Below are 24,761 nucleotides of genomic sequence, written 5' to 3'. Positions count from 1 at the left end.
GTAATGTGAAATCCTTCCAGACACCCTTATTTTCAGTTTTAAATCGGAAGTCAACAAAAGCAATTTAAAACAATTCTTCCAAGAATTTTGGCCGAGAATCTCAAAGGAGGCTAAGGGAGTAAGGCACGAAAATCCCATTAAATTTCTCCTTTGAGAACCCCAGACTTCATTCCTACTAGATCTACGTGTGCGAATGTGACCCCCAATTACAATAGGACTGGAGTGACTCGAGATATTTATACTCACAATGCCAAAATAAGCTAGAGAAATATGACGATCACCTTGCAGGGAAAATGAAGCACAGAGCTATTGAGAGACTTGTCTAAAGTCATGCAGAGACTCTGTGGTGTAGCTGGAAACCAGATCTCCAAGCAGGGTTCTAACCACAAACCCAACCTTCCCTCGCTAGCTGGCTGTCAGCTACAGACCAACCTGAACCCAGCGTGTTTCAAGTCCCGAACAACTCCCTCTTCCTTTGGGATGGTTTCTGGTGAACCTTCTACAACTGCTTTAAGAGGCGTGAAGTTAATTTTCCTGTGAGCAGCAACAGCTGAGAACCTCAGGTTCGGTCGCTAGAAGACAAACTATGGAGGCACGTTTTATTATCAGCATTTGGCTGTTTATCCACCTGGGTAAGGTGTCTAGGGCTCTTTAGAGCATCCTAAGGAAACCAGGCGCCCAAAGCTCACCCAACTCTAATTCTAGAGCTTTTCCTAACCCAAACCCAAACGCTAACTCTAAACCTCTACGCTAACCCACAGCTCTACCCCTCACCCTATCCTCAATTCACGTGGTGTCGGTCGCCTAAACCCCTTAAACGCGTTTGAAGTGCCCGCCTAAAGTGAAACACCCGAAACTCTTTCCGTGGGCCAAATGCAATGGAATTGGTGCCATTAGGTTAATCCTTGTGTTGCAGGTGTGGTGCTGGGTGACTCGGTCCAGTCCAAGGACCCCCAAATGTCTGGAACAGAAGGAGAGCATGTGGCCCTCAGTTGCTCCTACAGTACCAGCTATCCCGGTTCCCTCTCTCTCTACTGGTACCGCCAGTATCCCAACCGAGCCCCGCAGTACATTGAGCAGAGAGGCGCCAAGGGAAACACGTATGATCATACTGCAGATTTCGCCCAGCAGAGGTTTTCTTCCCAGGCTGATGACAGCTCCACCCTTCTGAACATCCCAGTCCTGGAGCCGACAGATACAGCGGTGTATTACTGCGCCCTGCAGAGGGCACAGTGACAGAGCCCTATGGCAGAGCTGTACAAAACCCCTTCCAAACTTATTGCAGCTGCGGTTAGGCACATTGAGGCTGGAGGCAGGGGCCCTTGGCAGATTTGCTATACTGTGATGAAATTCAGCATTTGGAGCAGTTTTGGTGGTGTCAAGGTGTATCTTCCGATTCCTCCCACAAGCAAATTCCTGTACAGACATAAGAAGGGCTATACTGGGTCAGACCAATGGTCCTTCTAGCCCGTATCCGACAGTGGCCAATGCCAGGTGCTCCAGAGGGAATAAACAGAACAGGTAATCATCCAGTGATCCATCCCCTGTTGCCCATTTCCAGCGTCTGACCAACAGGCTCCAGGGACACCATCCTCGCCCATCCTCTGTCAGCCTTAGTTTTGCTGGGTAACATAAAAGAAAACGTGTATGTTAGCGTGGTTTGTTAGAGTACTAGTGTTTCCTTGCACTACTTTTAAATAATAACCTAGATTAAAGCAATGCTGGTATGTATGTTGGGGGCAAACAGAGGTTTGATAATCTAGGGCAAAAAATATTTTAACCAGGAGGACACACACACGCACACACACAGAGCTATAGAAAGAGACAAGCATTAAAATAATTGTTCTAAAAATACGGCGAGGATGTTCAAAGGAACCCAGGTGAATTAGGCACCTAACTCTTAATTTCTCTTTGAACATTCCAGACTTCCTTGCTAAAAAAATCTATTTTCTTGAATGGGCTTCTGAATGATATCTGAGCGCCTCAAATTATCCAGCCTCACGATGGAGTCGTGAGGGAAAGATGGTCCTATTCCTGTCTTGTACAGGTAGGGAAAGGGAGCAGCAGAAAGATCTCATCTGGCTTGCCCAAGGTCAGAGACGGGGCTCTGTAGCAGAGCTGGGAATCGAAGCCAGGATTCCTCTATCCCAGCCCAGAGCTTTAGCCACCAGCTCACTCTTCTTACCCCACTGTCACCCCTTTGTCAGCTGCAGACTGAGCACAACTCACGGTGTTTCCTGTGTCTGTTAAGAGTTTCCCCTCAAAACCCTCCCGCCTCCACTAGGCAGGTTTCTCATGAACCTCGCCCGCCACCCAGTCAGTTGTAGCTGCCTGAAGAGCCGTGAAGTTTAGACTCCTCTTAGCTGCGGTATCTGGAGCGTCCCACTTCGTCAAAATAGGAAAAAAATCATGGAGACGTATTATATATTCAGCATTTGGCTATTTAATCACCTAGGTAAACAGGCTGGGGTTTCTGAGATAGTCGAAGGAAGTTACAAGTCCGACTTACCCTTCAACCTTATCTGGAACCTGGCTCTCCCCCGACCCTTAAACCCTAAACCGAACCCGACATCGAACGGCAGTGCTAAATACCTGCCTTTACTCTAGCCCTAACCTTATTTTAAACGCCATCGGGCGCATAAACCCCTTAGGATTCTTCGAAATGGCCAGTCTTACACCGCAACGCACCTCTGCGGGTCAGGTACAGGTGAACTGATGCCCTTAAATTCGATTGTTTTGTTGCAGGTGCTGCTCTGGGGGACTCGGTCCTGTCCAGGGAACCCCACCTCTCTGGAAGAGAAGGAGACGCTGTGACCCTCTCTTGTTCTTATGAGACCAGCTCTACCGGCTACGTCTATCTCTTCTGGTACCGCCAGTTTCCCAACCAGGCCCCGCAGTACATTCTCTGGAGAGGAGTGAAGCAGGCCAGAGGTGACAGTGATACCGCAGATTTCGCCAAGAAGAGGTTTTCTTCCCAGGCCGATGACAGCTCCACAGTTCTGAGCATCGCAGCCCTGGAGCCGGCAGACACGGCGCTGTATCTCTGCGCCCTGGATGTGGCACGGTGACAGAGTCACATAGGAGAGCCGCACAAAAACCCTCCCACCCCTGCTGCACTAGATTTTCAGAGATTAATCCTGTTTGCAGATCTCCGGAGGGGACTCCTTCCACTCTGTACAACCGCATATTTTGGGATGACGAGGGGACCTCAATTTATTTGTTCTAGCTCCCTCCAAGAGTTAAGTATTTAAAGAGCTACATTCAACTGTCACACTTGGAGAATGTAAAGGGCACCAGCTTAAATCATGAATAATCTTAGACATTTTCCTTCACAGTTCTCCAGCGGGCCTCTCCGTGTGTAGTGTGGGACAAAAAAAAAAAAAAAAAAAAGAAAGAAAGAAAGAAAGAAAGAAAGAAAGAAAGAAAGAAAGAAAGAAAGAAAGAAAGAAAGAAAGAAAGAAAGAAAGAAGAAGCTCATTTGTACTAAACTGCGGCGTGCAAATGTGCGGATAAAAATCCAGATAACAAATAAAATAGAAATCCTTATTTCTGGTAAAATGAGGGTGCAAATGAGTGAGTCAAATATGAAAAAAATACTGTTTAAAATCCCATTTGTGGAAAAATGTGGGTGAAATATTTTTAAAAATTAAGTGAAAATAAGTATGCTGGCCAGTATCAGAGGGCTAGCCATGTTAGTCTGTATGCACAAAAACAACGAAAGTTTATGCCCAAATAAGTCGGTTAGTCTTAAGGTGCTACCGGACTCCTCGCTGTTTTTCCATATGTTGGGCTGCGTGTGATGGGGGGAAGCTACAGCGCACCACGCCGCCAAAGGGACCTGAGTATTCAAAGGGAAGAAACACTCATAGGATGGGCTGATTGGTTCGGTAACTGACATGCCTTTGTATTACTGTTTTTTAAAAAGCACAATTCCCACCCGGTAACAGTGATGCTTCCTAGGAGTGGGGTGTGGCGAACTAATGGCAAAGCAGCGCCATGTGCTGGTGAATGGAATAAATACGTGTTGCGAGTCGAAACCCCTTTCACTGTTCTACAGAATTTGAATGTTCTCCCATTGCAGCCGGAATGCCAGTAAAGGCTGTGGAAGAAACACACTAATAATTTAAAACAATTCCTCCCACGAATCTCTCCTGGGATTTTCATGAAAGCCGGGGAGAGTTAGGAGGCGTGTTAGGAGCCCGACTAAATCCCAGTCTATATTACTAGTCAATACGACATGATCCCCATCACTTTAATATCTGAGTGACGGAAAAGGATTTATCCCCAGAATACCCATGGTCAGGTAGAGAAATATTATCACTCCTCTGTACAGAGGGGGAGCTAAGGCACAGAGAAACTCAGTCAATTACCCAGATTCGCTAAGCGAGTCTGTGGCAGAAATGGGAAACTGAGACCTCTGGTTTCCCAGAACTCAGCCTTCTTCACCACAACCCCATCCTTCTTCCCTCCCTCTCATCACCACTAACGTCAGCTGCAGACTAAGCTGAACCCGATCTATTTCCCCACCCAAACTCCTCCTTTTTCCCCCAGCCTGGTTTCTCATCTGTGGTCCCCAGTTGTAACTGCAGATTCTTTTCGCAGCAACATCTGGGACGAGTCAAACCTGGCTGCTATAAAAGAAATCATGGAGAACTCTTTCATTTTCAGCATTTGGATGTTCAATCTCTTAGGTAAACAGGTTGAGATGTTTAAAGGATCTGAAGAGATTTAGGCGACCAGCTCCCAATACATTGTAAACCTCACCCTAGCCCTGCTTAACACCCACCTCCCATCTCTAATCCTAACCCCAATAATTGGAGTTATCTTGACCCTAATCCTAAAATTAACCTTAATGCCAACTTAATTTCTTTGGAGCAAGGCATCCAAATCTCCTCGACTTCTTTGCAATCCCCAGCCTTCAAGTGTAATGAACTTGGAGTCATTTACATGTGTACCAAGTGCAGCTGAGGTGATGTCCTTGGATGTGATTGTCTTGTTGCAGGCGCAGTGCTGGGAGACTGGGTCCAGGCTAGGGAACTCTACCTGTCTCAAAGAGAAGGAAACGCCTCTGTGACTCTCAGTTGTTCTTACAATACCAGCGATACCCCTATCTGTCTTTACTGGTACGGCCATTATCCCAACCAAGCCCTGCAGTACGTTCTCCGCAGAGGAGCGAGGGGATACACTTGGAGTAATACCGCAGATTTCGCCCGGGGGAGGTTTTCTTCCCAGGCCGATGACAGCTCCACAATTCTGAACATCACAGCCCTGGAGCTGGCAGACACAGCGGTGTCTTACTGCGCCCTGTAGAGGGCAACGTGGCAGAGCCTCACAGCACAGCTGTACAAAACCCCTCCCTTCCCTTGCTGCAAAGAGACGTTAAGAGAAACCGAGGCGAGAATCAGCGTCCTGCAGGGGACTTGAAAGCGCTGTTAAAAACATACTGAATGTTGGTTTCAAGATACTGCCCCCAAACCTCAAATCCTTATTCAAACAGCTCCCTTAAATCATTCCCCGGCCTTGCAGAATACACAGTGCATGGGCTTTGTCAGGCAGGAAACATCGTAGGAATATTTTCTTATTATAAACTGGGCCCCGCTTCTGAGAAATCCTAATTGTGAAAACCTCCGTTTATTGACATATGTGGGATAACACTATGGCAGTAAAAAACTATCCTATTTGTGGTTGGGTAAAGCGTTGTTTAGCTACCGGTTTCCAATGGACCAGAGTCCAATCTGTATCGGAACATCAAATAAAATTATATTTGTGATTGAATATTAGAAAACTTGTATGAGTTTGAAAACATGAGTACAGTCAGGGTCTCTTTGTATGTTGTGGAAAATCAATAAGCGAGCAGTGCTACCTACTAGCGGGAAATATGAATACATTTTATCATTGGAAATCTATCCATGACATTTAGATTCCTCTTCGCAGAAGCAGCAGGGGAGGGTGTCAGACCGGGTCCCGTCTAGGGGACGCCATCGAGATGTGTTTTCTTCTAACTCTTTGGGTATTTACTCGTCTAGGTGATTACACGGGGGGGTTTCGAAGAAGTTTGAGAGCGTTTAAGGCTCCGAAATTCCATGGAACACTAACCCCAACTCTAACCCTAATCCGAATGGTATCCCTAAGCCAAACCCTCACATTGATCCTACGTATAACCCTCACCGTCACCCTGATTCAATTCCTGTTGAGCACCTAAATCTTTTAGAGTTCTTTGTGAGCTGCGTCCATGGGCCCAACTGAGAGGACGTCCTGGAAGGCGATTGTCTTGTTCCAGGTGCTGTGCCGGGTGACTGGGTGGAGTCCAAAGAACCCCAAGTCTCTGGACTAGAAGGAGACTCTGTGACCTTCCGCTGTTCTTGTCATAACAACTATACCGCTTCTGTCTATCTGAATTGGTGCCGTGTGTATCCGAATCAAGCACTGTAGTGTATTCTGGTGACAGGAGCGAAGCGTGCTCAAGGTTTCAGTGGTACTGTAGATTTCGCCCAGGAGAGGTTTTCTTCCCAGGCGGATGACAGCTCCACAGTTCTGAACATCAGAGCCCTGCAGCTGGCAGACACAGCGGTGCATTACTGCGCCCTGCAGAGAGCACAGTGACAGAGCCACACAGGAGACCTGCACAAAACCCTAACCCTTCCCTACAGCGCTGGAGGTTGCAGACATTGAAGCTGCCCAGCAGCGCTCCTGAGGAGAGTGATCACTAAAAACAGCGATTTTGGCATGATTAAGTTGTTAAAGCAGCTCCATTAAAACGACATCCCTAGAGAAACACAGAATTGTAGGACTGGAAGGCCCTGTGTTATCTTCTAGACCATCTCTGACAGTTGTTTGCCCAACCTCCCTTAAAAACCTCCAATGCGGGAGATTCCACAACCTCCCCAGGCAATTTATTCCAGTGCTTACTGACCCTGACAGGGACTTTTCCCTTATATGTTGAACGTAAACTGCAATCTTGCTGCAATTTGAGCCAGTTGCTTTCTTGTCCTATCCTCAGAGGATCATTGGAACGATTTTTCACCTTCCTCCTTACAGCAGCCTTTCTAGTACTTGAAAACTGTTCTCATGTCTCCCCTCGGTCTTCTCTTCTCCTGACTAAACAAACCCACATTTTTCAATCTTGCCTCATAGGTCATGTTTTTTAGACCTTTAATCATTTTTGTTGTTCTTCTCTGGACTTTCTTCAAATTGTCCACATCCTTCCTGAAATGTGGTGCCCAGAACTGGACACAATACTCCAGTTGAGACCTGTTTTTTTTTCTTTTCTTCCCAACAGTATTACACTCTTGACTCATAGCTTTAGCCTGTGGTCCATTATGACCCATAGGTCCCTTTCTGCAGTCCTCCTTTGTCAAGGCTGATTCCCCACTCTGGCACTTTGAGTGCAGAAGATGGGGGCCTGCAAATACCTTAAAAAATACTTGCTACTCCAGGCTTGTATTAAACTCCCAAAGTTACAGATCCCCTGGCTTTGGGTCTAATATCTGCCACCACCCAAATTCAGAACCCCCTTGAGAGCCCAGGAAGACACACTAGGGAATTCCTTCCTGTGGGGTACCCTCAAGCTCTTTCAACCCTCCTCCCGGGGAAGAGCCAATGAAAGAAAAGAGAAAAAGAAATCAGCTGTTGCCACCAGCTGAACCTGGAACCCTTTGTTCCTCTTAGTAGCTAACTGAATAACATGTGCACAGACCTCTTCACCTCCTAAGACACAGCAATCCTAGAAAACGCATGTGGAAAATCAGGCTGTTGCTAGATATTAGAAGAGATACTGAAGAGGATTAAACACCAGGAATGGCTTCCCTGGGGTCCAGCTTAAAGGTTACAAAAGAAAACAAAAGCACCTGTGTTTAGCACAGGGGAATCCACAAGCCCAAAATAAAGAGATGAACCTGATCATGTCTAACTAAACATTTCCTGTCCTACTTACATATCTGTAGTTCCAAATGAGTAATTCTAGGTATGAATGCTGAGGAATTTTCATACAGGGTCCAAGCTTCTTACAGCATAGCTGCTGGCTCTGGCTCTCCAGCGGAGAGAGCAAAAACAAACAGACCACAGAGGGGATTTTTTTTTCCAATATGACAGTTTCTAGTCTGCCCATTGGCTTTTCTGGCCAGGTGCCAACTCACTTCCTCTTACCTAAGTATTTCAGGGAGACTTCTTAACCCTTGAAAGGTAAGGCAAGTAGAATACCACTACTAAGAAGGACTTTTATAGCTAACTGAGTGGCTAGGTGTCCATAAAAGGGTGCTCCTCCCACCCCTCATTTACCACATCCTTCCTGGACAGTCACTTCCCATTTTGAAGGTTGTTCCTTCCTAAGTGGAGTACTTTGCAGTTGTCCTTATTGAATTTCACCCTATTTACTTCAGACCATTTCCCCAGTTTGCCCAGATCATTTTGAATTTGAATCTTATTCTCCAAAGCACTCGCAACCCCTCTGAGCTTGGTGTCATCCACAAACTTTATAAGTGTGACCTCTATGCCAGTGTTCTTCCTTGCAAGGCCCTCAAGCCAGTGGTGGCTACCATCTGCCCTCAGTGTGGCTCCCTAAGTTCCCTGTAGGAGAGAGGGCCCCTCCCCCGGAACTCCCTGCTGCCTGCCAGCAGGGGAAGAGAGAGACCGTTTCCCTGGAGCTGGAGACCCTTTCCCTGGAGAGACCCTCTCCCATGGAAGGAGAGATCCATGCAGCTGGCAGGGAGAGGGCTGGGGGGAGTCCTCCAGCCCCAGCCCCAGGGCAGGCTGCCTGCACCCCAAACTCCTCATCCCTTGCCCCATCCTGCAGCCCTCACACCCCGCATCCCAAACATTGCCTCTCAGATTGCAGTTATTTTTGCCAAAGTGCCCACCACTTCAAAAATAATGAAGAGCACTGACCTGTGTCATTATCTAAATCATTGATGAAGACATTGAAAAGAACAGGACCCAGAACTGATCCGTCAGGGACCCCACTGGTTAGGCCCCTCCAGCATGACTGTGAACCACTGATAACTACTCTCTGGGAACGGTTTTCCAACCAGTTACACACCCACCTTATAGTAGCTCCATCTATGCTCCATTGCTTTCCTTTGTTAACAAGAAGGTCTTGCAAGACAGTAGCCAAAGCCTTACTAAAGTCAAGATATACCACGTCTACCACTTCCCCCCATCCACAATACTTCTATTCCCGTTAAAGAAAGCAGTTAGGCTATACAAGTAATCATTTTAAATCAGCTTCCAACGGCCATATAGGGATTTGATGAGTTTAAAGAAACAAACAAACAAATTTGTACTAAAAAGGGACTAAAATGTTATATCAATTTATACAGATTAAAATATTATAAATTATCAATTTATGGAAATGTGTGGACACACCGTTTAATATTAAGAAAAATGCCATTGTGTATTAGGGCTGGGATTTACACAGCTGCCTATTGGATTTGGACAGCCAGATCCCATTAATTTTAAGACATCTGCATCTCGTGGGCAGCTTTGAATATCTCCACTTGAGGCTTTCTAAAAATGAATGAGAAAAAATACAGACCCATAGAGAGACAAATAATTATATATTTCAGAACAGGGTAGATAGTAGATAGATAGATAGATAGATAGATAGATAGATAGATAGATAGATAGATAGATAGATAGATAGATAGATAGATAGATAGATAGGTGTATGGGCATAGATCACATCTATTGGAAAACCCTTTGAGATCCTCAGTGGACAGCAGACACAGCGGTGCTAATTTTTATAGTTCATTTGCATCTACTGTTATTGGCAGAACTAAGTACCGAGATGAACAGTGTCACCCAAAGACAAGGACAGCTGACCGGGGTACAAAGTGAATCTGTCACACTGGACTGTACTTTCTCGACTGAAGATGCAGGTTCTGACACATACTGGTACAAACAGGACAGCAGCGGCCAGACGAAGTGCCTCTTCCGAAACTCTGCCGGAAGCGAGCACAACGGGGCTGGGAGCCGGTTCTCACTGAACTTCAGGAATCCCGAAAAATACGTGGTCTGAGAATTGCAGAGTTAGAACTGACCGATTCGGCGATGTTTTTCTGTGCTATAGCTGAGGGGGCCTTAGGTTACCACTGCGGGTGGGTTAACAGAGGCACCTTTACAAAAATCCAGTGATCAGTTTTCTCTTGACTCGGAGACAAAACTGGCGCAGTTAGAAATCAGCAGAAAGAGACACAACAAGCCATAAACAGGGGTTTGAATCAAACGGTGCAGGGTGTGACGGAAACCGCACGGGCACTAACTGTGGAAATGTCACCCTTTTCCAGGAACCGTCCCCCCACCTCCCCCAAAATACCCAGAACCTCATGAGCCAGATGTCAGTACCTGTCACACCACAATTCCCATGAAGAGCTCCGTCTGCTTTTGGGGCCAGACCCCAGCAGGTAGGAATGAGACCTCGCTCCATTAGTGTAAACGGGCCAAAGTCTCAACTGGTGTAAATAAAGGTTGCTCCATTGGCTTCAATGGCCCAGATCCCCAGGTCGTGAGTCAACGGGCTTAATTTTGCTTCACGCTGGAGAAAGAACCCTAGGCAATTTTTTTCTCTGGACTGTGAGCAGGGAGGGCCCTGCCCAGATCTGTGGCAATGGGATCCTTGTGCAGTCCCGTGTGTGTGTGTGTGTGTGTTTTAGCCTCAGAGAAAAGTAAAAACCCTGTTCGACCTTGTGATTCTTGCTGAGCTCTTGTCTCCGAAGATGAGACAGAGCTAAGTTGCTCCTACTGAGCTGCGAAAGAGATCTGGAGGTTAGAAAAGTACCACGTGACAGGAACCAGCCAAAGCCACAGCGGGTGGGGTAAACGCTACCGGAGGGTATTAGTTCTGTTCCATGGTGAGGGAAACAGGCTTCAAGGGGGGTCTATAGGAGAGGACTAAATGGTTTTGCCACAGATTTAATTTCTCTGGTTTGAGTCTGTGAGAGAAACTTCACCATAAGAGAGTACTCTATCCTGGTTCCTCTATCGCACCCATCGTTGTGGTGGCTGGAGCCCTTGAAGGTCTGGGAACAATACATTTAACCATGAGCGCTCCAGAAATCCTGCTTTGGGCAGCAACAGCGTTCCTCTCTTGGAGTAAGTGTCCGCTAAAAGGGGAAACGAACGTTAGACCTTCTGTCACCTATTGGGTTTGAGCAGGGGGTGGAATTAGAAGCCAGGATTCCTGGGTTCTGTTCATAGCCCAGGGAGGAGAGCAGGGGTCTAGCGCAGAGGTGGGCAAACTACGGCCCGCGGGACCATGCTGCCCAGCCCTTGAGCTCCCGGCTGGGAGGCTAGCCCCCGGCCCCTCCCCCGAGGTCCTAAAAGGCCTCCGTTCTCCTCACACGAGAGTGGCTGTCGATGTGCAATAGTTTTACATGCTTAATTAGGGAGAACTTTTTCTGTTTCCTTCCCTGCAGGTTTCAGCCAGGGACAAGGCAGTGTCACCCAAAGACAAGGGCAGCTGGAAAAGTTGGGGGGTCAGACTGTCACCCTGGAGTGTACTTTCTCCACTGCAAGCCAGTATTACTACTTATTTTGGTACAGACAGCAGCGATCAGGGACAATGGATTTCCTCTTCCGAATAGATGACAATAACGATGAAGAGAATGGAGCCGGGAGAAGATTTTCTGCACATTTCAGGAAATCCTCAAAATTCTTCAGTTTAACCATTAAAGAGCTAGAGCCGACGGACACGGCGATGTATTTCTGTGCTCTTGTGGAAGACACTATGAGGCGTTTAATAGGGAGACCTGTACAAAAACCCATCCCCTTGGCTTTCTTATCATGAGAAACACAACTGTAGAGGAGTATCCCCAGGCCACAGACAGATGGTTAAACAAGGTGATGGGGCTGGTATAAACCACACGACCTGACACCTGTGAAGACTTATGGGTCTCATTCACGATTGAGTTACCTCAGATTAATGCCAGTTTACCCACAGTGGGTCTGCTCCCAGTTGCGGTGAATCACTGTGGGTCAAATGGAGTCAACTGGGCCAGGTCCACCACAGGTGTCAATCGGCTGTACTCCCATTCCCCATCTAGAGTAAACCAGCATGGGGCCAGTGGGATAGATACACAAAGGCACAACACACAGAAGCACGCAGACACACACGCACGTGCAAACACAAACATAGAGACAGACAGAAAGACACCCACACCCACAAAACCAGCACACACAACACAGAGCTTTTAAGTCTTCCACGATGTCTTTAATTCAGTTCTCACCAAGTAGCAACAAGAAGGACAATAAAAAGGAAAATGAATAAGAAAAAATGACAGAAAGTCAGAAACCGATCTTGCAGGAAGTTCAGTGGGAGGAATTTGTCCCAGGAGTTCTCACTGGCGCTTCAGTTGCAAAACACAGCACGTTTCCTGTGTCTGTTACGCATTTCCCGAAGCCCTCCCTCTTCTGCTCGGCTGGTCTCGCATTAACCTCTCCGAGTCCTTGTTCCGAGAAGTTGCCTTTAAGATTCTTCGCAGAGACCTCTCAGCTTGTCCGGCTGCCGCTGTCTGAGGCACCATGGAGACACCTTTCATTCTCAGCCTTTGCGCCTTTAACCAAATAGGTAACCGGGTGCTGTTTTTTGGAAGAACTTTTATGGAATCAGGATCCCAACTTCCGTTCTACCCAGAACCCGAACCCTGATCCCAACCCAGCTCCTCACGCCACTGCTAACCCTCACCTTAATTCTTACGCTAGCCTTAATTTGTTTGAAATTAGGCGGATAAACCCCTTGGGCTTTTTTAAATGTCACAGCCTAGACCTGCCAATGCACCTGGCTGTCCTTGAACGTGAGTGTTTTTTTGCAGATGCGGTGCTGGGTGGCTCGGTCCGGTCCAATGAACCCTTGGTGTCCAGGTCAGAAGGAGACACCATGATCCTCAGCTGTTCTTATGAAACCTGCTGGTGTCTGTCTCTACTGGTACCGTCAGTATCCGAACCGAGCCCCGCAGTACTTCCTCCTGAGAGGAGCAAAAGGGAAGAGTAGCTGCCATACCGCAGGTTTCGCCCAGGAGAGGTTTTCTTCCCAGGCCGATAACAGCGCCACAGTTCTGAACATCGCAGCCCTGGAGCCGGCAGACACGGCGGTGTATCTCTGCGCCCTGAGCCTGCCCCAGTGACAGAGCCACCCAGCAGAGCTGTACAAACCCTGCTCCTCCCGCCCAGCCCTGCTACAGGGGAAGGTACAGACATTAAAAGGGGCAGCAGCGGCTTGAAACAGACGGAGTCCTGACGCTGCTTAACGATACAACTCCCCTTGTCAGTTACTGGTTTATTTAAAGAGCTAATTTAAACATCACCCTTGGCTATGGGCATGATCTTTAATTAGGAAACTATTAATGCCGCTTTTCTTAGCTTACGAGACGACCTGTATCGATGTAGTGTGGAGGAAAACTCATTTGCAGTAAAATAAGTGCTAAAGGTGAGTACAAATGTAGATGAAGTGAACTATTGTTGAAAATACAAATTGAGATTAAATGCGAATGAAAAAAATCCCTTTTCACATGGACAATATACTGGTAAATTGCTCATTTATGGTGAAAGGGGGGTAAAATACGCGAGTTAAAATAGGGGGGAGATAGTTAGAAATACCCGGTTTTGAGTGGTGGGGTAAAGCTGCAGGTACCAACTCTCCCAGAGTCACATGAATACTCCTGTTGTAGAGACATTTGCATTTTGGGTTGATTTGTTCGGGAACTATTTAATTGCAAGTCACTTTCCCCAAGAATATGTGTTGAGAGCCGAAAAGGGTAACGTAACAAAGCATTGCCATCAGCAGCTGGGAAATATAAGCTCAGGTTGTCATTGGAAACCCTTCCACTCTCTATAGATTTTCCCTTTAACTCGGGCTGTCGGCAAAGGCAGCAGAGGAAAGACGAAAATAATTTAAAACAATTATTTCAGGAGTTCTGGCCGGGCGTTTCAAAGGAGGTCAACAGAGTTGGGCAACTCATCCCGCTACATTTTTCTTGTGATAGCCCCGGACATTATTGCTGGTAAAAATGTTCATGCCCGATCCCAATGATACCCTGGTGCGTCAAGAAATCTGAACAATCCCTATAGTGCTTAGAAGAAGCCCCTCTCTTTTATACAGCTGGGGAAACTGAGGCATATAGGATTTCCCATCGTCACATACAGAGTCTGTGGCACAGCAGGTCTCTGAGTCCCAGAGTAGACCCTTGTCTACAAACTCATCCCTCTCCCCTTAACAACACTAAAACATCAGCTGCAGGCTGACCTGAAGCCGCTGCGTTTCCTGGAGCTCCTCCCTCTTCCTCTCCGCTGGTTTCTAATGAATTTCCCACAGTTGTAGCTGCCCTTAGAGACGTGAAATTTATACACCTCTAAGGCAGTAACAGTATCTGAACATTTGAAATTTGATCGCTAGAGAAGATACTATGGAGGCGTGTTGTAGTCTCAGCATTTGGATATTCAATCTCCTAGGTAACTGGGCTGGGATTTCAAATAAGCCTAAGGGAACTAGACACTCAATTCCCATTGCACCATAAACCTAACCCGAAAATTCACCCTTACTCTTTACTGTAACCAAAATTCGAATGATACAACCTGACCCTCACCATAACCCTAAACCCTTATTCACATCCTCTCCTTAATCCTAACGTTAAACCCCCATCCCTTCTCCTGCTCATGGCGTTAATGCCAATGGAGTTCGGTGCCTAAATCCCTTAGACTTCTTTGAAATTCCCTGAAACTGCAATGCAGGTGGAATCATTTCCACGGCTCAACTGCAGGTTAAATGTTGCCCTTGAATGTGTTTGTCTTGTTGCAGGTGATGCGCGGGGAGACTCGGCTCAAGCCAAGGAATCCGAAGTGTCTGGATCAGCTGGCGAATCTGTGACACTCAGCGGTTCTTACACTTCCAGCGATACCTATGTCTATCTCCATTGGTACCGACAGCATCCGAACCAAGCCCCACAGTCCATTCTCTATAGAGGAGCGAAGTCCTACAGTGGCCGCAGCCAAACCGCTGAACATCACGGCCCTGGAGCCGGCGGACAGAGCCCTGTATTACTGCGCCCTGCACTGGGCACGGTGACAGCCGCATGGGGGAGCCGTACAAAAACCCTCCCTTCCCAGCGGCAGGTGATGTTAGGCACCTCACAGGCATTTCTTTTCAAGAATGTGCAGGATTAAAACCATGTCTTCCAGGGATATGGTGAGAAGGGCTGTGAAAGCAGCTGCATGTACTCTGTAGAGTATGAAAACTTGTCATTTGGAATCCCTGTACTTTCTCTTCCTTTAATGTCAAGCGAGGGGGGACAACAATGGCTGTAGAAGAATAGGCCAAACAAAGGGAAATCATTTCTAGAATGTTGTCCGAAACATTCAGAGGAGACTAAGAGAGAGTGAGATGTCTAGCTCTCCTTGCTCTTTGGAAAAATCTCAGGGGAGGGGCCCTAGGCTCTTGCTGAAATAATCACAGTGCGGCACCAGCCTGTTTTGGAGATGGGACACCAGGCCAAACGGATCGGCCCAGCCATTCCCGGGATACACCTGAGGGTAGAACCAGGCCAGTGCCCCATGTGCCGTACCCTCTGCTGCCCCCTAGTGGCCATTCCGCTCCACCCACCTTCAGCGGCATCCTTCCGCTTTTCATTGACATCCTGTTTTCACTCGCTTCCCCTCATCTTTTTTTTTTTTTTTTTTTTAATTCCCGATACAATTTTCGGTGCCTGATAGGGAGACAGGCTGGCCCTTCGCCTTGTTACCCTCTTCGGCCAGTGGCTTTTAACCATTTTTTTTGCTTCCTTGATGGTGGTGTGTGCGCGCTACATAAATATTGTTTAACCCAGGAAAGCACAACAGAGAGGGAAATCCATGAATTATAGGGACAGAGCCTTAACTGTCAGAAACGGGACCAGCTGCCCCCGATTTAAATGCAGCTCCAGTGATTTACATCAGCCATGGATCTGCCCATGGTCTCCAGCGGAGCTATGGCCAGTTTGCTCCAGCTGGGGAACCGGCCCAGTGACTCTGATGGAACCCAGTTAATCTGCACCAGTGGAGGATCAGGCCCAGGGCACTCAGAAGCAAAACCCTTTCCCTCCCCCACCCACTTGAGCAGGGTAAATGTACCGATTTCCTTCCAGCCTGAAGGCCACCCCTGGAGGCTGAGCGGTGTCAGAGCTTCACCTCTCCAGCCACTTCGCTCTGCAGCTGGGTCCCTGACAATGAGCCTGCCCGCTTTGCTGCTGGTGCTGGCTCCAGGTATTCAAGACTCTGCTCTGAGCACGGCGCCACGGGTTGGGATTTCCAGGCTTTTCTGAAAGAAAGGCACTCCGATACCCCGGGGATGGGAGCCCGTGGGTAGACAGACGGATAGTGCAGAGGGAAGGATGGGCAGAGCAGAGGGAAGGGTGAATGGATGGACAGACAGACAGCACAGAGGGAAGGATGGACAGATGGTGCAGAGTGATAGAGAGACAAATGGAAAGACAGCAAAGAGGAAAGGGTGGATGGATGGACAGGCAGACAGCGCAAAAGGAAGGTTGATGGATGGATGGACAGAGGGTACAGAGGGAAGGGTGTATTTCCGTTTGCTTGTTTTCTCCCTTGTCTACACAGAGGTGCATGTATTTTTCTGTCATTGCTGAGCAAGAAAACCTGGACTAAAACCAACCTCCTCTCCCCAGGTGCGTTGGGCCAATACACGGTGACCCAGGACCGGTCCCAGGCCCCTGCCCATGAAGGAGAACCCATCCAGCTCAACTGCTCCTACACGGGCACCGAGTACAGCGTGCATTGGTACCGCCAGCCCCAGGGGGGCCAGCCGCGGTTCGTGGCCTCCCTGTCCTCTAGCGGCAGAGACACCCGAGAGAATTTCACCATGAGCCTGGACACCGAAACCAAAAGCAGCTTCTTGTACCTGAACAGCAGCTGCCTGGAAGACGCCGCGGTGTATCTGTGCGCGCTGGAGCACCGTGCGAGGTGAACACAGGCAGCCCGTCACAAAACCCTGGGTGGGGCAGGCCACAAGGACCGAAGAGAGGAGACAAGAGGAAGTTAGAATAGAACAGAGGATATGAGCACAGAAGAGAGGAAAGGAAAGTAGATCAGAGTAGGTGAGAGGCAATAAGAACAGAATGGAACAGAACAGAATACATTGGAATGGACCGGAACAGAAGCTATGTGAATAGAACAAAGGGGAGAGAAGTCAGTAATTTAAGGAAGAACCTTGAAGAAACACCTGGAAAATTATAGACAGTCACATTTTCACCTTTTCGCCTTCCCCAGTTGCCTGGATCGGGTGGTTTTATATCACAAATAGCTTCCTTGCCCCACAACACTAGCAGATGGGGAAGCATTCTCTGGGGAGACAATCCGGTAACTCAGTAATTCCCATGTGATTTTCCCTGTTGTTCAGGTCAGACAGTTTCAGACCGGAAACATGCACACAGACATTCTCACACAGAGTCACACACAGGGCACACTCACACAAGCAGTCTCTCTCTCTCTCTCTCTCTCTCTCTCTCTCTCTCTCTCTCACACACACACACACACACACTCTTCCACAGACATACACACTCACATAAGGATTCTCACATACAACCACACAAACACACTCCCTCACCTAGACTCACACACACAAATAGACAGATTCTAACACACAGCCGGAAACCTACACACTGAAATCACACACACAGGCACACTCTCTGACATCTATCCCCCCTTCACACACACTCAGAAATACAGATATCTATGCCTACCTCCGTCACACACACACACACACACACACACACACACACACACACACACACACACACACATTTCTTCTCAGAGGCAAAGAGATCCATGCACGATCCTAGATGATAATATCCTCGATTGGACCAACTTCTATTGCGGAGACAAGTTTTCCAGCTACACAGAGCTCTTCCTCCGCTGGGAAGCCGGTCTCTCCCACCAACAGAAGTTGGTCCAATAAAAGATATGACCTCACCACCTTGTCTCTCCAATAGAGTGGGACCCACACAGCTACAACAACACGGCACACTCCTAGATAAACCTGCCCCCAGAATGCAGCCCACACCCAGAGAATGTCCTGTGTCAGACTCAGATCTCTAGGCAAAGGGACCCAGTCCTGCCCTTCATTGCAAGGTCTGACAGACACCACAGCACCCATGAACTTCCTTCTGCTCATTGCACAGCTGCGAGGTATTACACCCTTTCGTTCTCTGTGTTTTGTTATTCTCTCTCTCTCACACACACTAACACACCTTCTCTCTCACACTCATACAGGATTTAAGAGCTTGGCGTCACTTGGTATTTTATAACTGCATTTAAGCCAATCCCGTCTCTTTGTGGTCAGCTCTACTGAGCACAACAGAGACACCTGCAGTTTGTAAAACTCCGTCTGTCTCCTGGTGGCTCATCTCTAGCCCTCCACTGTAAGGGGACTTCCAACCAAACACCCGCCCCTCCCTGGGCCTGAGCTCCTTTGGCCTCCCTCACCCCGTTTTCCTCACAGGGGCCCGCGGCCCATACGCCGTCACTCAGGACAAATCCGCTGTCTCCAGCGAGGGACAGTCCGCACAGCTCAGCTGCAGTTACCGGCGGGGAAAGCGGAGCATCCCTTGCTGCCAGCAGGTCCCGGGCGGTTCCCTGCCGTTCGTGATATTAAGGATCACAGGTGGCTGGGAACAGGGAGATTCCTTCACCAGGTCCTTGGAAACCACCAACCGGTGCAGCTCGCTCAGCTTCCCCAGCAGCCAGCCTGGGCCCTCAGCTGTGAACTCGTGTGCTTTGTACTCGTGTGCTTTGAGGACAAAATCCACGGCAGCCTGTCAGGGAGGTGGGTATTTGCGTGCATAGACTAGTAGAGCCCTCGGGCCTGTGTGGGGAATGATTTTACTCTCAGCCCTCACATACCACGGAGATGCGTGTCAGCATAGACAGATATGGCAGCAAGAGGGAGCGATGGACAAAGCAGCGGGCTGGGTGGCTAAATGGATGCCGAGACCAAAGTGCAGCAGGAAATCTAGCCAGAGCTGGTTCTAGGTTTTTTGCCGCCCCAAGCGAAAAAAAAACAAAAACAAAAAACAAAACAAAAAAAACCCCAAAAGGGGGCCGGAATGCCGCCCCTGGAATTGTGCCGCCCAAGCAGGTGCTTGCTTTGGTGGTGCCTAGAGCCGGTCCTGAATCGAGCTAGCTATCTAGGTACTGGATCAGGAAAGCGAGGGAGCTCGATAATGAAGACTGCGGAGAATGAGAAGAGACATTTTTTCCTTCCTCCATATTCTAATAACCAAACACTCAGACATAAGCTCGTTTTCAAGCAATCGCTGTCATTCCCGACGCAGCAGGAAACATCACTGCCTTGTGTATTAGTAGCCTGTGACTCTTATACTGGCGGATTATTCCTCTAGGCCCCAGAAATCTACTTAAGAACATAAGAGCGGCCAGACTGGGTCAGACCAAAGGTCCATTCTGCCCCGTATCCTGTCTCCTGACAGTGGCCAATGCCAGGAACCCCAGAGGGAGTGAACAGAACAGGGAATCATCCAGTGACCCATCCCCTGTCTCCCCCGTCATGACCATACTTTCACGAGGGTTACATTTCAGGGGAGGGAGAAGGCTCATCTTCAGCAATTTGTGGCATCAATAGAATAAGCAATGTGGCCGTGTCTGTCCGTAGTCCTGGGGGCCATTCACAGCCCTGTAAAGCGGCGTAGCCCCAGCAAGGATGCGAAGTTGAAAGTGGCCCTCGCTCTTCCCCACAACTCACCTGTGCCAAGAAGCCAGGCTCCGCCCACTCACAACACCCACTTGCTCAGAGCAGTTCTGCGAAGTGACTCCCTGGGACTCATTTCCTCGCTGTCTTAGGCTACCCCGTAGCTTCTGCGGGCACCAAAGAGGCTCCTACTTCAGGAGGAGGAGCTGGTAAATTTGCCCCAGGGGGAGAAGTAAATCTACCTGTGAGGGGGAGGAACCTTCTGTACTGAACGGGGAACACCCGGCTATAAAGCTCCTTTGCTGAGGGACAATGGAGAGACCCTGGCTGCTGTTCCCACGGCTGCTGCTACTGCTGGTGAACATTCCCTGTAAGTCTGGGGGCAGGAAAGGCTACAGAACATGCTGAACGTGATGGTGGATTTAAGAGCACAAGAATTAATTCCCTGGCTCTCCCCTTCGGTTTGCAAGCCAGGCACCGTTCTCTGTAATGGAGTGGATGAGAATCCAGGGCGCCTGGGTTCAATCCCCAGCTCTGGCCTGCTGGAGTTCCTTCCCTTTTGTGTGCCTCAGTTTCCCCTCCCACCCTTTGCTTGGCTATTTAATCTGTAAACTCTTTGGGGCAAGGGCTGTCTCTTATTATTGTGCCTTTGGGAATCTCACAGGCAGCAATAATATAGGACTAACCCCCTAACCCCAATCCCTAACCCTAGATGAGAGCAATCTAGGAATACAGCAATCTAGGAAAAGAGCAGTCGTGGGCCAGATGCAAGGCCCCTGGAAATGAAGAGAAACTCCACCGGGCTTTGCATCCGGCCAGTGTGTGAACTGGGCAGAGGTGCCCTGTCATCTATGGGGTGTGTCTTTTGCCTTCTGCCCACAGGGGGGAGCTGCCAGGCCGAGGTGCACCAGAACCTGTCTGCGGTCACTCGGGAAGGGCAGAACGGCAGCATCTCTTGCCACTACACGACGAGCGTTTTCAGGAGTTTGCAGTGGTTCAGGCAGCTTCCCGGAGGCCAGCCTGTCTCCCTGCTGATTCTGGTGTCCGATGGGAAACAAACCAAGGAGCCCAACCTCACGGCGGAGCTCGACAAGGGGAAGCAGCTGAGCTCCCTGCACATCAGAGAATCACAGCTGGGAGATGCAGCCACCTACTTCTGCGCCGTGGAGACACAGTGACACAGGAGCACTGGCAGCCTGTGCAAAAACTCCCCAGCTGGAGGGTAACTGTCAGGCTGGCTGGCGGTACAACACCACCACCTACTTCTTACACAGTGCATCTCTGAGAGCGCGTCACCTTCCTTAACACGGTCAGCCCCCCACCCCCCTGGTGAGGCAGGGCTGTGCAAGGATCCCCGTCGCACAGGTCGGGAGTTGAGACAGAGAGGCTGAGGAGGGAATGCACTTGGGGAATACCTCCTAGGGAAAGACCCCCAAGGGAGCGGCTCTCAACCTTTCCAGACTAGTGTTCCCCTTTCAGGAGTCGGATTTGTCTGGCATACCCCCAAGTTTCTCCTCACTTAAAAACTATTTGCTTACAAAATCAGACCTAAAATACAGAAGTGTCCCAGCAACACTGTTACTGAACAATTGTGGACTTTCTCCTGTGTACCATATAATTATAAAATAAATCAATTGAAATATAACGACTGTACTTACATTTCAGTGCATAGTATATAGAGCAGTATAAACGAGTCATTGTCTGTATGAAATGTTAGTTTGTACTGACTTTCACAGTGCTTTTTCTGTAGCCTGTTGTAAAACTAGGCAAATCTCTAGATGAGCTGATGCACCCCCTGGAAGATCTCTGTGTACCCCCAGGGGTTGAGAACCACTGATCTAAGGAGCCTGGAGGTTTGGAGGGAGGAAGGAAATTAAAAGATAAAATATAAAAACAAATGAACAGGGAGAAAAGAAAGGGAAAAGAAAAAAGAGTTGGGTGGGTTTATAGATACATCGACAGGGAGAGGGACAGACAGCCAGGCATAAGAAACAGAAATGGAGATACACAAGATACACCAGGGGCACAAAATAGTCCCCTTCCTTGGGGGAGCCTTAGACACTGAGGATTAAACCGAGGCTGACCTCCGGTTGCCACAGGCTGCGCCCTACAGCACAAGGCTGAGACAGCGGCAGAGTGTTTGTGCAGAACTGGCTCTGCCCATTCCCATGAAGCCCAGCTCTGGGGATCCCCCCTTTGCCCAGGGGGAGGCAAGTCAGAGCGTTAAACCCAGGGGAAAGGGAACTATTTAACACACACACAAAACATACCAACAGTGACAACCACAGGGGGAAGGAGTACTTGTGGCACCTTAGAGACTAACCAATTTATTTGAGCATAAGCTTTCATGAGCTACAGCTCACTTCATCGGATGTATAAAGTGGAAAATACAACGGGGAGATTATATATACACAGAAAACATGAAACAGTGGGTGTTACCATACACACTGTAACAAGAGTGATCAGGAAAGGTGAGCTATTACCAGCAGGAGAGCGGGGGGCAGGAGGGGGGAACCTTTTGTAGTGATAATCAAGGTGGGCTATTTCCAACAGTTGACAAGAACAGTAGGGGGAGAAATAAACAAGGGGAAATAGTTTTACTTTGTGTAATGACACATCCACCCCCAGTCTCTGTTCAAGCCTAAGTTAATTATATCCAGTTTGCAAATTAATTCAAATTCAGCAGTCTCTTCTTGGAGTCGTCACTAGCTGTCACCTTCAGACCCCAACTAAAACCTCTCCAACGCATCATCAAGGATCTACAACCTATCCTGAAGGATGACCCATCACTCTCACAGATCTTGGGAGACAGGCCACTTCTTGCTTACAGACAGCCCCCCAACCTGAAGCAAATACTCACCAACAACCACACACCACACAACAGAACCACTAACCCAGGAACCTATCCTTGCAACAAAGCCCGTTGCCAACTGTGTCCACATATCTATTCAGGGGACGCCATTATAGGGCCTAATCACATCAGCCACACTATCAGAGGCTCTTTCATAAATATAAAGGGAAGGGTAAACCCCTTTAAAATCCCTCCTGGCCAGAGGAAAAATCCTCTCACCTCTAAAGGGTTAAGAAGCTAAAGGTAACCTCACTGGCACCTGACCAAAATGACCAATGAGGAGACAAGATACTTTCAAAAGCTGGGAGGAGGGAGAGAAACAAAGGGTCTGTGGCTGTCTGTATGCTGCTTTTGCCGGGGACAGAACAGGAATGGAGTCTTAGAACTTTTAGTAAGTAATCTAGCTAGGTATGTGTTAGATTATGATTTCTTTAAATGGCTGAGAAAAGAACTGTGCTGAATAGAATGACTATCCCTGTCTGTGTGTCTTTTTTGTAACTTAAGGTTTTGCCTAGAGGGATTCTCTATGTTTTGGATCTAATTATCCTGTAAGGTGTCTACCATCCTGATTTTACAGAGGTGATTCCTTTACTTCTATTAAAAGTCTTCTTGTAAGAAAACTGAATGCTTTTTCATTGTTCTCAGATCCAAGGGTTTGGGTCTGTGGTCACCTATGCCAATTGGTGAGGATTTTTACCAAACCTTCCCCAGGAAGTGGGGTGCAAGGGCTGGGAGGATTTTGGGGGGAAAGACGTGTCCAAACTACGTTTCCTAGTAAACCCAGTTAAAGTTTGGTGGTGGCAGTGGAAATTCCAAGGGCAAAGGGTAAAATTAAATTCTACCTTGGGGAAGTTTTAACTTAAGCTGGTAAAAGTAAGCTTAGGAGGTTTTCATGCAGGTCTCCACATCTGTACCCTAGAGTTCAGAGTGGGGAAGGAACCTTGACAGACTCATTCACCTGCACATCCACCAATGTGATAGATGCCATCATGTGCCAGCAATGCCCCTCTGCCATGTACATTGGTCAAACTGGACAGTCTCTACGTAAAAGAATAAATGGACACAAATCTGACGTCAAGAATTATAACATTCAAAAACCAGTCGGAGAACAGTTCAATCTCTTTGGTCACTCGATTACAGACCTAAAAGTTGCAATTCTTCAACAAAAAAACTTCAGAAACAGACTCCAACGAGAGACTGCTGAATTGGAATTAATTTGCAAACTGGATACAATTAATTTAGGCTTGAATAAAGACTGGGAGTGGATGTCTCATTACACAAAGTAAAACTATTTCCCCTTGTTTATTTCCTCCCCCCCACACACACACTGTTCTTGTCAACTGCTGGAAATGGACCACCTTGATTATCACTACAAAAGTTTTTCTCCCCATCCTCCCCGCTCTCCTGCTGGTAATAGCTCACCTTTCCTGATCACTCTGGTTACAGTGTGTATGGTAACACCCACTGTTTCATGTTCTCTGTGTACATAAAATCTCCCCGCTGTATTTTCCACTGTATGAATCCGATGAAGTGGAAGTGGAAGTATCAAGTGGAGTACCCCAAGGGTCGGTCCTGGGGCCGGTTTTGTTCAATATCTTCATAAATGATCTGGAGGACGGTGTGGATTGCACTCTCAGCAAATTTGTGGATGATACTAAACTGGGAGGAGTGGTAGATACGCTGGAGGGGGGGGATAGGATACAGAAAGACCTAGACAAATTGGAGGATTGGGCCAAAAGAAATCTGATGAGGTTCAATAAGGATAAGTGCAGGGTCCTGCACTTAGGACGGAAGAACCCAATGCACAGCTACAGACTAGGGACCGAATGGCTAGGCAGCAGTTCTGCGGAAAAGGACCTAGGGGTGACAGTGGACGAGAAGCTGGATATGAGTCAGCAGTGTGCCCTTGTTGCCAAGAAGGCCAATGGCATTTTGGGATGTATAAGTAGGGGCATAGCGAGCAGATCGAGGGACGTGATCGTTCCCCTCTATTCGACATTGGTGAGGCCTCATCTGGAGTACTGTGTCCAGTTTTGGGCCCCACACTTCAAGAAGGATGTGGATAAATTGGAGAGAGTCCAGCAAAGGGCAACAAAAATGATTAGGGGACTGGAACACATGAGTTATGAGGAGAGGCTGAGGGAGCTGGGATTGTTTAGCCTGCAGAAGAGAAGAATGAGGGGGGATTTGATAGCTGCTTTCAACTACCTGAAAGGGGGTTCCAAA

General features: G+C 48.2%; 2 gene segments (V, D, J or C); both read left to right on the top strand.

Annotated features, from left to right (window-relative positions):
* The first annotated feature begins 586 nt into the window (after window positions 1-586).
* On the top strand, window positions 587-1,236 carry LOC311529953 (T cell receptor alpha variable 9-1-like). The segment is given in 2 exons: window positions 587-632; window positions 917-1,236.
* Window positions 1,237-2,022: 786 nt separating this feature from the next.
* Window positions 2,023-3,068, top strand: LOC311529952 (immunoglobulin lambda variable 1-51-like). The segment is given in 2 exons: window positions 2,023-2,047; window positions 2,746-3,068.
* The last annotated feature ends 21,693 nt before the right edge of the window (window positions 3,069-24,761 follow it).

This window comes from Lepidochelys olivacea (genome assembly GCF_965140295.1).
Source record: "Lepidochelys olivacea isolate rLepOli2 genome assembly, chromosome: 13".
Lineage (NCBI taxonomy): Eukaryota > Metazoa > Chordata > Testudines > Cheloniidae > Lepidochelys > Lepidochelys olivacea.
Note: the sequence above shows the minus strand (reverse complement) of the source record. Positions and strands in the feature narration are given on the sequence as shown.